This window comes from Brassica napus, unplaced genomic scaffold (assembly GCF_020379485.1).
Source record: "Brassica napus cultivar Da-Ae unplaced genomic scaffold, Da-Ae ScsIHWf_39;HRSCAF=72, whole genome shotgun sequence".
NCBI classification, from domain to species: Eukaryota; Viridiplantae; Streptophyta; class Magnoliopsida; order Brassicales; family Brassicaceae; genus Brassica; species Brassica napus.
The window spans coordinates 41,238-54,637 of record NW_026016477.1 but is presented as its reverse complement, the minus strand read 5'-3'; positions in this window follow the sequence as shown (position 1 = coordinate 54,637).

Sequence of the window (13,400 nt, the reverse complement as noted above, 5' to 3'; positions counted from 1 at the left end):
GACAGCCACAGACATCCTGTGTGTGCTGGCGGACACCCACGGACGTCCTGTGTGTGCTGACGGACACCCACGGACGTCCTGTGTGTGCTGACGGACACCCACGGACGTCATGTGTGTACTGAACAAACAGCCCACATGGGACAAAATCACCCGAACAGTCCGCGGGAAGGGCCAGCGTGCTCATTCCAAGGACCAGCGTGCTGATATGTGTACTGACGGAAGCTCTATCCAATTCAGTCCGTCCAAGCCAGTCTTATTCTCCTAAATCAAGTGGAGGTGCTGTCCAAGACTAGTTCAGTTCCACAGATTAGTCAAAGTTCTCCTAGATACTCCGCCGAAATGTCCGAAGAACTGTCCAGCAGCTAAAGGAGATTCTGTCCAGATCAGTCTGTCCAGACGTGTCAGTTTCTTCATGATGAAGCCGAGGTTATGTCCAAGTCAAGATCAGTCCAGTCCAGTCAAGTCGTCCATGGGGTTTTGGCCAAGTCCTCTCCGATCAACCAGCTGCTTCTCGCATAGAACACTGTGAGTTGGTTTTGTTTGAGATCCACTTGGAGCTTAGGTTAGATCGAGTTGCATATAGAGTAGAATGCTCACGCTATTGAATGGTAGAGTCCTTAGGGTTATTTTATTTATGGAACCGGACTCAGTTTAGCAAGGGCTATGCTGAGATGAATGGAATTAAGACTAAATTGATAACCTGATTAGGACTAAGAATAGGATGCATCATGTTTTCTATTCTTGCGTGTTGATATGGTTGAGTGCAGGTTCCCATTATCTTTAAAGATAGTTTCTCAGCGGGAAGCTGAACTATCTGGGTAACGGTTTGATTGTGTTGTTTAGTATTGATATTATTGTTTAGTAGTTAGTACTAAGGGTCTTAGGCCATATAGGCCGGACTACTGGTACTATTGGTTTGTGTTGTAGAGTCGAGTGTCTAGTTAGGATCTGGAACATTAGCCTTAGGTTAGGTTCTAGATTGAGTTTGTGTTGTGTGAGTGGTGCCGACAGTATGTGCGTAACCCGCCCATACTAGGCTTGTTTGGGGTTGATTAGTGTTTCCTCAGCCTCATACCCAGCGGGTTCAAGGAAACCCCTTATTTGCTGGATCGGGAAGACTCAGACGAACGGTGTCATGTACTATGGCTGAGTATTACACGACGGTGTAATGTGGCAGTGACCCGAAGGACTGTGGGCTGTCGCGCGGTGACCCGAATGACTGTGGGCCGCGGTCGGTTGAAAGTTCCTTCTTCTGGCCTTTGTGGTAGGGAGATAGGATATTGCCGATAGAGAGGAGGAACACGAAGTCACTAGGGCCCAGGTTAGAGTGTTGTGTTAGTGTGTCGTAGAGGGTTATGGAACCCTCGAGTCAGTGTAGCACTGATATACGGTGTTACGAGTTAGATCGAGTCGTAGATACTCATAGTCTTATTATTGTGATTGTGTTTGTGGTTGATTGATTTGCTTGCAGGTTCTGACATTAAGTCCTAAGTCTGGCTTAGGTACCGGATTAGGCTTGGTGTGTATTTGGTTATTGTAGGCCTGACGTTGGCCTGTATGTGTTTGAGGGATTGCTTGTGAAGGGTGGTGGATATTAAAGCTATGCGGTATCATTGGTTGGCCGATCATGTTCTTGTTTGATTGTTGGTCGATCGACTAGTGATACTTGTATAGTCTAAGTGTCTAACACTACATGAGTACTGAACTCAGGCGTATATATGGTTAACTAGGGATTGTTTGTTGACTTGTTTTAATGCAGGTTCCCGTTACTTGAAGCTAGATCATGGCAGGAGGCTAAGTCTAACTTAGTAAACGTTTGCTTAGCCTTAGCTTTTATTGCAAGCTAGGGCTAGATTGATTGTTATTTTGGGTTGTCTGGGTAGAGTCTAGGTTGCGGGTAGAGGCCACCAGCTCACTGAGTAATACTAGATTACTCATCCAACTCCGTTGTCCTTTTTGCAGGTCGCTTTAGGTAAGGATGATCGGATAGCTTCGTGCTGGACGTTAGGACCGCCGGTGTAGATTTTCATGCCTTTTGTAAACGGTATTGTGAATTGTGTTATGTTGACTCGATTTGGCATTAGGCCGGGCCCAGTCTTGAATTATTCAATGTATGAATATTTCTTGAATCAATAAAAGTAATTGTTTTATATGCGCTTCATGAGTACTCTGATATTTGACTAGTCCGGTCTAACACAACGTTAGGTCGAGGTACGGGTTGAAAAGCCTTAGGCCTTGATCTAACGGAAAACGCTAACTCTAGGTACGGGTTGCAAAGCCTTATGCCTTGACGCAGCGGGACGATTTAGTGGATGAACTGGTCTAGGTCGTGGAGTAAAGTTTGTGACTCTGACCGGATTGTCCCTAGCCCGTCACGTAGCGCTTCCGGACCATGGTGTTGGGTTGGACGGTCAGTCATGTTCTTGTTTGATTGTTGGCAGGCCGGTTGGCCTTTCATCTCCAACCCTTGGTGTGGGTCGTCCGTCGGTCATGTTCTTGTTTGATTGTTGGCTGGTGGGTCGACCTATGCTTAGGACGGTTCGGGGGTGTTACAACGGATGTCCTGTGTGTGCTGACGGACACACAAGGACGTCTTCTGTGTGCTGACGGACATCCACGGATGTCATGTGTGTACTGAACAGACAGCCCACGTGGGCCAAAATCACCCGAACAGTTTACGGGAAGGGTCAGCGTGCTGAGTCCAAGGACCAGCGTGCTGATATATGTACTGATGGACAGCCACAGACGTCTTGTGTGTGCTGACGGACACACACACGGACACAGACAGACAGCCACAGACGTCCTGTGTGTGCTGGCAGACACCCACGGACGTCCTGTGTGTACTGAACAGACAGCCCACGTGGGCCAAAATCACCCGAACAATTCACCGGAAGGGTCAGCATGCTGAGTCCAAGGACCAACGTGCTGATATGTGTACTGATGGACAGCCACAAACGTCCTGTGTGTCCTGATGGACACAGACAGACACACACGGACACAAACGGATAGCCACGGACGTCCTGTGTTTGCTGGCGGACACCCACGGACGTCCTGTGTGTACTGAACAGACAGCCTACGTGGGCCAAAATCACCCGAACAGTCCACGGGAAGGGTCAGCGTGCTGAGTCCAAGGACCAACGTGCTGATATGTGTACTGATGGACAACCACGGACGTCCTGTGTGTGCTGACGGACACACACGGACGTCTTGTGTGTGCTGATGGACATCCACAGACGTCCTGTGTGTACTGAACATACAGCCCACGTGGGCCAAAATCACCCGAACAGTTCACGGGAAGGGTCAGCGTGCTGATATATGTACTGATGGACAGCCACAGACATCCTCTGTGTGCTGGTGGACACACACGGACACACACGGACAGCCACGGACGTCCTGTGTGTGCTGGCGGACACCCATGGACTCCCTGTGTGTACTGAACAGACAGCCCACGTGGGCCAAAATCACCTGAACAATTCACGGGAAGGGTCAGCATGCTGAGTCCAAGGACCAGCGTGCTGATATATGGCAGAGTAAATGAAAAGGAACGACTCAGTGATATTTCCAGTGAAGAGATATAAAGACAATTGTGGAGGCCTTGAAGAGGACACTGAAGGAACCGTGGTGGACAGAGTAAAGAGGTTATGGATACGAGTGGAGAATGTTGTGAAGACGAGCAATTGCGCAACTAAGAATTCGAGGACGAATTCTATTAAGGGGAGGAGAATGTAGAAACCCGTTAAAAAAAAAAGAGAGAGAGAGAATGGTCGACTTTCTTTGTGGTGGTCGATTCTTGGGCGATATGGATCGATCGAGAAGCTTTGAAGTACGAGATGGGCAAAGAAGTGATCGTGAGTGAACTATGAGTCGAATAAGTTGCTCGACCATAGTTAGAAGATGTTTTAGATTGATGAGACGGACGTTTTGGAAGCATAACATTTTTGGGAGCACAACGGTTTAGAAGCTCGACGTTTTTGAAGACTGACGTTTCTTCAGCACGAAGTTTTCTCGGAAAATCTTCGTATCAGTAAAATATTATTCTGGAGACATAATAAGTCGGAAGCAGGATGGGATTTAAGAACAACACGAAGCAAGCACGACGGGATCGAAGCACGACGGGAAAACCCGAAGTTGGGCGAAAACCCTAATTTCGGTATTATGGAATTCTTTGAGGAGGCCGGAGGCTCGGGAAATATTTTTCATCAAGGTCAGAAATATTTTGGAGTCTCTGAAGAATAATTAGCTCATCAGAACGAAAGCGGAAAAATATTCGGGATTGATCGCGGGACGGAAATTTACCGGAAGGACCGAAATCGGGCCAATGGACCGAGAAGCTCGAGGTGGCTCTTTGCATGGGTTCAGAACGTGGTGTCAACCCAGCAAGCTGAGTGTCTACAGAAGCTTGAGGTGTCGCCGTGTATGGAAGCAGTCCATGCAGCCTGACACATAGAAGCACGAGGGGGAGCGACCAAGCACGAGGTGTCTCCGCGCATGCAACCGAAGCATGCGGCCAGCCATGTGTGTGATGCTGTGGCGACTTGCATGAGTTCCAGTCATGAAACCTGATATCTGGGAGGAGTGGTGGCGTCCTGCATGTGTCCTGGACATGCAGCCAGCCATGTGGAGCACGAGGTGCCGCCGTGCATGCGTCAGGAGCCATGCGGAGCGACACACGGGCGGCCACCAACCTGAATCTGATTGGCTGGTGTTTTCTATAAATACCCAGCTACCCCCTTCAGTTTCAGACATCCATAACACACCAAAGCAAGTTCAAAACGTGGCTAGAGAGAGAGAGAGAAAATGAAAGTGTTCGATCTAGAGTTTGATCGATTCTGAAGACCGAGAAGGCCAGTTCCGTCTAATCGATGATTCTCTACGATTGTGACGCGGAAGCTCTGTCCAATTCAGTCCGTCCAAGCCAGTCATATTCTCCTACAATCAAGTGGAGGTGCTGTCCAAGATTAGTTCAGTTCCACAGATCAGTCGAAGTTCTCCTAGATACTCCGCCGAAATGTCCGAAGAACTGTCCAACAGCTAAAGGAGATTCTGTCCAGATCAGTCTGTCCAGACGTGTCAGTTTCGTCATGATGAAGCCGAGGTTATGTCCAAGTCAAGATCAGTCCAGTCCAGTCAAGTCGTCCATGGGGTTTTGGCCAAGTCCTCTCCGATCAACCAGCTGCTTCTCGCATAGAACACTGTGAGTTGGTTTTGTTTGAGATCCACTTGGAGCTTAGGTTAGATCGAGTTGCATATAGAGTAGAATGCTCACGCTATTGAATGGTAGAGTCCTTAGGGTTATTTTATTTATGGAACCGGACTCAGTTTAGCAAGGGCTATGCTGAGATGAATGGAATTAAGACTAAATTGATAACCTGATTAGGACTAAGAATAGGATGCATCATGTTTTCTATTCTTGCGTGTTGATATGGTTGAGTGCAGGTTCCCATTATCTTTAAAGATAGTTTCTCAGCGGGAAGCTGAACTATCTGGGTAACGGTTTGATTGTGTTGTTTAGTATTGATATTATTGTTTAGTAGTTAGTACTAAGGGTCTTAGGCCATATAGGCCGGACTACTGGTACTATTGGTTTGTGTTGTAGAGTCGAGTGTCTAGTTAGGATCTGGAACATTAGCCTTAGGTTAGGTTCTAGATTGAGTTTGTGTTGTGTGAGTGGTGCCGACAGTATGTGCGTAACCCGCCCATACTAGGCTTGTTTGGGGTTGATTAGTGTTTCCTCAGCCACATACCCAGCGGGTTCAAGGAAACCCCTTATTTGCTGGATCGGGAAGACTCAGACGAACGGTGTCATGTACTATGGCTGAGTATTACACGACGGTGTAATGTGGCAGTGACCCGAAGGACTGTGGGCTGTCGCGCGGTGACCCGAATGACTGTGGGCCGCGGTCGGTTGAAAGTTCCTTCTTCTGGCCTTTGTGGTAGGGAGATAGGATATTGCCGATAGAGAGGAGGAACACGAAGTCACTAGGGCCCAGGTTAGAGTGTTGTGTTAGTGTGTCGTAGAGGGTTATGGAACCCTCGAGTCAGTGTAGCACTGATATACGGTGTTACGAGTTAGATCGAGTCGTAGATACTCATAGTCTTATTATTGTGATTGTGTTTGTGGTTGATTGATTTGCTTGCAGGTTCTGACATTAAGTCCTAAGTCTGGCTTAGGTACCGGATTAGGCTTGGTGTGTATTTGGTTATTGTAGGCCTGACGTTGGCCTGTATGTGTTTGAGGGATTGCTTGTGAAGGGTGGTGGATATTAAAGCTATGCGGTATCATTGGTTGGCCGATCATGTTCTTGTTTGATTGTTGGTGGATCGACTAGTGATACTTGTATAGTCTAAGTGTCTAACACTACATGAGTAATGAACTCAGGCGTATATATGGTTAACTCGGGATTGTTTGTTGACTTGTTTTAATGCAGGTTCCCGTTACTTGAAGCTAGATCATGGCAGGAGGCCAAGTCTAACTTAGTAACGGTTTGCTTAGCCTTAGCTTTTATTGCAAGCTAGGGCTAGATTGATTGTTATTTTGGGTTGTCTGGGTAGAGTCTAGGTTGCGGGTAGAGGCCACCAGCTCACTGAGTAATACTAGATTACTCATCCAACTCCGTTGTCCTTTTTGCAGGTCGCTTTAGGTAAGGATGATCGGATAGCTTCGTGCTGGACGTTAGGACCGCCGGTGTAGATTTTCATGCCTTTTGTAAACGGTATTGTGAATTGTGTTATGTTGACTCGATTTGGCATTAGGCCGGGCCCAGTCTTGAATTATTCAATGTATGAATATTTCTTGAATCAATAAAAGTAATTGTTTTATATGCGCTTCATGAGTACTCTGATATTTGACTAGTCCGGTCTAACACAACGTTAGGTCGAGGTACGGGTTGAAAAGCCTTAGGCCTTGATCTAACGGAAAACGCTAACTCTAGGTACGGGTTGCAAAGCCTTATGCCTTGACGCAGCGGGACGATTTAGTGGATGAACTGGTCTAGGTCGTGGAGTAAAGTTTGTGACTCTGACCGGATTGTCCCTAGCCCGTCACGTAGCGCTTCCGGACCATGGTGTTGGGTTGGACGGTCAGTCATGTTCTTGTTTGATTGATGGCAGGCCGGTTGGCCTTTCATCTCCAACCCTTGGTGTGGGTCGTCCGTCGGTCATGTTCTTGTTTGATTGTTGGCCGGTGGGTCGACCTATGCTTAGGACGGTTCGGGGGTGTTACAACGGACGTCCTGTGTGTGCTGACGGACACACAAGGACGTCTTGTGTGTTCTGACGGACATCCACGGATGTCATGTGTGTACTGAACAGACAGCCCACGTGGGCCAAAATCACCCGAACAGTTTACGGGAAGGGTCAGCGTGCTGAGTCCAAGGACCAGCGTCCTGATATATGTACTGATGGACAGCCACAGACGTCCTGTGTGTGCTGACGGACACACACACGGACACAGACAGACAGCCACAGACGTCCTGTGTGTGCTGGCAGACACCCACGGACGTCCTGTGTGTACTGAACAGACAGCCCACGTGGGCCAAAATCACCCGAACAATTCACGGGAAGGGTCAGCATGCTAAGTCCAAGGACCAGCGTTGTAAGACCCCGATCCGGCCGACAAGGCCGTGGTCGAAGCCTCACGTCGCTCGGTCCACTTCCTGGCCGAACCTCTTAATTTTTGCCCTTTATTTATAATATCGCCTAAAGGCGAGGGCTAACTTAGACCTTAGCCAAAGACTTCCCTAGTCATTAATAGCCTAGATCCTTTCAACAGATACGCAGCGGTTTATTCTCTAATTAACCATTGGTCTAAAACCAATCTAACACTTGTCTGGTCGAATCACCTTAGCCTTGGTCAGTTTACTCAACTACCAATTAGCTTAAAGGTCAATCCTAAACCCAAACCAAGCCATACGATTCTGAGGTTCCATTCCCCTAAACCATTCTATCTAGATCTACATAAGTAAATGCTAGATCATACCTTTGCCACATCTCTGGAGCTTATTAGCTCATCGGTCCTCCATTGACTCAAATTGCTCTTGCTTGACAGCTGGACCATGATCAATCAATGATCTTACTTATGGTCCTTATCTTGACTCCTGTATCAAACAGCTCCCCTAGGTACTTAGTCATTCAACCAACCATCCCCACAGACATAAGTAACCTTTGAGAAATCTTTGAAAGGATAAGGGTTTGAATCTGGCCTTTCTCGGCTCATGCACAATCCGAAATCCTTTTGCCTTATAGGCAATAGTACCAAGTCCATCTTCTGGACTGACAAAGCTCATTAGATCCTGAGTCAATCAACCAACCTTCCTCACATGACTTGGAACTGATGAGTCATCATCTGGCCTGACCGGCCATGCGACTTAACCCAGACAACAGATATGACTTGTTCATACCAACCGATGCATTCATTAATCAGGTTAGTACTGACACCTTAGACCATCATCCAGAGGTCAGGTTGTCCATACTCAACCATGATCATAACTTACACGACTTTCCATGAACAATCACACCTAGGCTTAGTACCTATGGTCTACGACACATAGTACTAGCCATACACTTCGTCATGACACTTAGCCAATCTCGAAGCTATCAACACCAAGGTTGATATCTTGAAGCATCACATCAATACTCTTACTCCAGCAACGTGACTATCCATACTAGTGTTCGGCCATCGAACCATCATCATGAAACATGATCCAAGCACTAGACTTGATAAACCATCGTCTACTTAGCAGGTATTGATATAACCGGCCTTCCATTGCCATCATGTAGGTTTACTCCCTACATAAGGCATATGGCGCCTATCCTACTCACCAACCCAAAGTTGATTGTAAGATATCCCACTTAGCCTTTGCGGCTAAAACCATCCAACCATAGCCGGATTGTCCATAGTCCCGTCTAACCGTCTGGTTAAGATCTAGGTGCGATCGACCAGTTATAAGTCCGGCCCAAAGGCTCACGGACCTTCTTACCTGATCCGACCCAAAGCCTGGATCCATACCACAGAGTAAGGTCCAAGACCAAACCGGATTGCCTTGCAACCGATCAGACCTTGCGACACAACACTCCGGTTAAACTGACCGTCCGTCCGTTCGACTATGCAGCCGCGGACTGTCCACTTGGTTCGGCCTAAGCCTTGAACCAATGGCACCGTTTGGAACTCACACCCTTTTGGAACTAGTACCCTTTGGACACACGTGCCTCTTGGCAACTCATGACCCTTGGCAACTCGCACCCATTCAGATGTTCCAACCGTTCGACCTAACCGTCCGAATGGACTGTCTGGTCTGTGCGTGTGTCCGGCCTATGGACAAAGGACCACGCCTTAACCTACACAAGTCATGAACCATTGTGACTGTTCAGGGAAGGGTTGCAACCGTTCAGAACAGAACAGAACCGCCCCTATCCAATCGGATCACCTGAGGCCGGTTTAGACCATGCGCGCGCCTAACTCGACGGTTATGGACCGCGACCGCATTACTCAACCAGAACCACGGTTATAACCAATCCCAACACATCAACAAGGCCACGCCAATGTACAGGAGGAGTAGAAGAAGAATTAGATGAAAATAATAAGAAGAATGGGACACAATCCAAACGCCCATGGCTAGACCGGTTTGGACTGCCCGATTGTCTTAGCCGATGGGTCGGTGGTTACCCCACTGACCCTATCTGCCTGAACCACGGATTTGGAGTCATTCTCCAGACCTTTCTATATGCCTTGGGTATTCATAACCACACGGCCTCCTCTCTCCTAAACCGTTTTCCTTGCCGGAGATACAAAACCACCACGACCGGCCCTTTTCCGGCCGATCTCTTGGCCGGGACTCTCTCTCTCTCTCTCTACGTTTTTCTCTGAGTATTTTAATCTGGAATTGGATAATGAAATCGACCATAGAGCCCCCATATTTATAGAAAACGAGGGGGTAAGTCTTGTCCCACGAACAGGCTCGACTTGCTAGCGAATGGGCACCATCGGCAAAGGGTTGTCCCCTTTCGGCCACTTGCATCCCTTCGCCCTTTCTGATTGGGTTTGGGGTCGGTCATAAGCCCAACCCACGCCCCAAGCCTCCAGGACTTAGCCCACGGCCTTGCCCAAAGACCCAACAGCCCACGGCCTCATGGTCGGACATCACAGCCCGTCACTGACCCGGACCCGGACCATCGGCCTAAAACCCGAACAGTCAGTCTAGCTGAGATAAGCTGACTCTCAGCTGCCTCAGCTGACTGAGCTAGTAGTCCAGCTAGTGGAGCTGAATTAGTAGGGACTGAGCTGGAGTGAACTAAACCTAGCTTCGTTAAGCTGGTCGAGCTACTCGTCTACTTCGTCCAGTTACCGTCTTACTCGTCCTAGCTGTCTCTTAGCTTATATAAGGTTAAGTCTAAGTTCCTTATGTTCTTAACCTTCTTTCTCGACCATGGAACGCTTGCCTTGATGTCCTAAGACTGGCTGGTACGTTTCCACGAACCATGGCCGTCCCAACAATCCTTTCCAGGATTGGGGGCGTGACAAGTCTCCCCCACTTGTAATGGATTCGTCCTCGAATCTGGTGATGATTATACCTTGTCCCAAGACAAAATATTCCAACCAAACTTATTCTAGTCTTGATAAGCGAATATAACAAGCTTGATTCAAAACCACCAAATGACCACTTCGATGATCAAATTCCTTTGACCATCATTGTACAAGTCTCCCCCACTTGATAAGGATTTAACCACAAAAATCATATCAAGTGGTCCTTTCTGGTTTTGCTGATGGCACCCTTACTTGTCTACTTTGACCACAGTCGAGGGTCCATCAAGCACCCATTCAAGTGATACTTGAAAATCCATCCAAAGAAATTCCTTGTGTCACTGGCCGAACTCTCCAGGTTGCGGTCCTAGTATCCAACAAGTCCATGTCTTTCCATTGAATAGCATTTTCTTCAGATTTTATTCTTTCTCTGATCATAGTCCAAGACTATATCTTAATCAGTCCCTAGGAACATGCTGCATACTCGAGCCTTAGTAGATTTGGCCAATCCCCACACCACTCGATGTACCAGTCAAGTCCTCACGAACTTGTTCCAATCTTTAGGCTGCTCGTCCTACAACGAGTCCTAACAGATTATTATGGTTCTTTTGTCCTTCATGGACAATAAGGTTCATGACCTCAGCCACAACGTACTGGATCATCCCCTTAACCGGCCACAACCTTTTCAGGCTTAGCCACATTGCGATCTTAGTCCCTCCAGACTAAAAACGCCTCAGACTTAACTTCTTTCCTTCACTGGACTTTGTCATAATTCGATCCTGGTCCTTCCTTGGACTCGATCGTACTCTGGTCCTGGTCCACTAAGGGACTTGACCGTTTCACCCCGACCATAGGTCCATCTCCGAATAGGTCGTGGCCTGATCCTCGTCCTTTACTGGACTTGATCATTCTCAACCTTAGGTCAAACTCCGACTTGGTTGTACTGCGACCATGGTCCTCTCTCGGACGTGGTGAACTTCGGCTCTGCCATCTCGGACGGAGCCTACAGAAACGGACTCTAGGACAGTGGTGCTGTCCCTGGTTCCAGTTCAATCATAAATGGATCTGACCTACCAGAGGGGACACTCTGTAGCGAATGGAACACATCTGGGAACTCGGAAACCAACGGGTCCTCAAACAGATCTTTTAGATCAACAGAATTTGTCGCGCTCCATAGTGGTAATTGTGGTAAAAAAATACTTCACAATCCCGTCTAAGCATCCGATCCACACAGAATGCTGACACCACTACTTTCCTTAAAGCTGGACTCAGAAAATGGATCTTGATACCAATGAGATCCCAGACAGATCAATAGAATTTCCGTGCTCCGTAGTGGTAGTTGTTGTCAAAAATACTTCACAACCCCGTCTAAGAATCCGATTCACTTGGACTGCTGACACCCCTACTTTACTTAGAGTCGGACTCAGACTCAGACTTTGGTACTGGATCGGGTGATGTCCAGTCTCCAATTGCACATGAACTTTATGACAATCGAGAGTGGCCCGATACTTTCCCAAACATATTCATGCCTAGGATCATCTCGTGATTCTATAGGCGCGTGGATATTTTTCTCGATCAGATCTACAGGCAGATTTCTCTCCTGGATCATCACCGGGATATTTTTCATGAGCCCTAGTGAATGCATAATCTGCCCACCGGCTGCCCTCACTAGTCTCGAATAATCCCCAGAACTCAGACAGAATAGACTCTTTCCGACCTGTCCCGGACTCACAAAACTATGTGTAGACTCTGTGTCAAAAAGTACGTGTGTTTCCACACCACAAATCCACTTGTGGAAACTATCTCAGTGCATGACCACACCACAAAGAACGTCCCATAACATCCCTCATGGCATTGCCAATAACTTCAATACTTCCAGTTCCAGTGGATACCTAGATGAGTAAGATCTCGGATTGACCACACACTTGGAAAATATCCCATACCATTCTCCAAGGCGTCTTACTTTTGCAAATGCTCACACCATTCACAAGAGCAATTTTAATATACCTCAATCCCCATCATACTACAGTAGTTAAGATCATGTTATTCCATTGATTTGAACGAACATCATGAGTTTCCTCATTCTTTCCTTGGATGGATTTAGATTGGAATTGATTCATTCCATCTGACTCGATCAATGGAAACCTACCTTGACTTATACCGAGTCCTAACTGATCCATCTGATCAGGAGTCCACTCGTGTACTGGTCATGTAGTGTCTCTCTTTAGTCAGATTTTAATATTGCATATGCTTTACTTATTATGAACGGCCATCAAGGGATAACACTTAACTTCAGTAGAATGCTGCACATTTATTTCAACCTAAGCCACTCTCTGGTCCATGTTACTTCCCTTGTTCAGGTCATCCATAAACAAGTCTTGCATTGCTTCCACCCCTTCCAACCGGTCTATTACTTCTAAATACTAGATCAACCAACCTTTCTGTTTTTAGGTTCTTGCCCTTGGAAAATGTATCTTGGCTAAGCCGGTTCATCTTAGAATCCCACATTCACAAGCATGATACCCTAGCTTACCTCACCTCTTTCTTGGCTCACCCCAACTAAGGTTTCATAGTCATCATAGTTTTGGAAATAACTTCGGTATGGAACACAACATCTTAGAGCGTTGTCCTAAACATGATCAAGCATGCTCTGATACCAACTTGTAAGACCCCGATCCGGCCGACAAGGCCGTGGTCGAAGCCTCACGTCGCTCGGTCCACTTCCTGGCCGAACCTCTTAATTTTTGCCCTTTATTTATAATATCGCCTAAAGGCGAGGGCTAACTTAGACCTTAGCTAAAGACTTCCCTAGTCATTAATATCCTAGATCCTTTCAACAGATACGCAGCGGATTATTCTCTAATTAACCATTTGTCTAAAA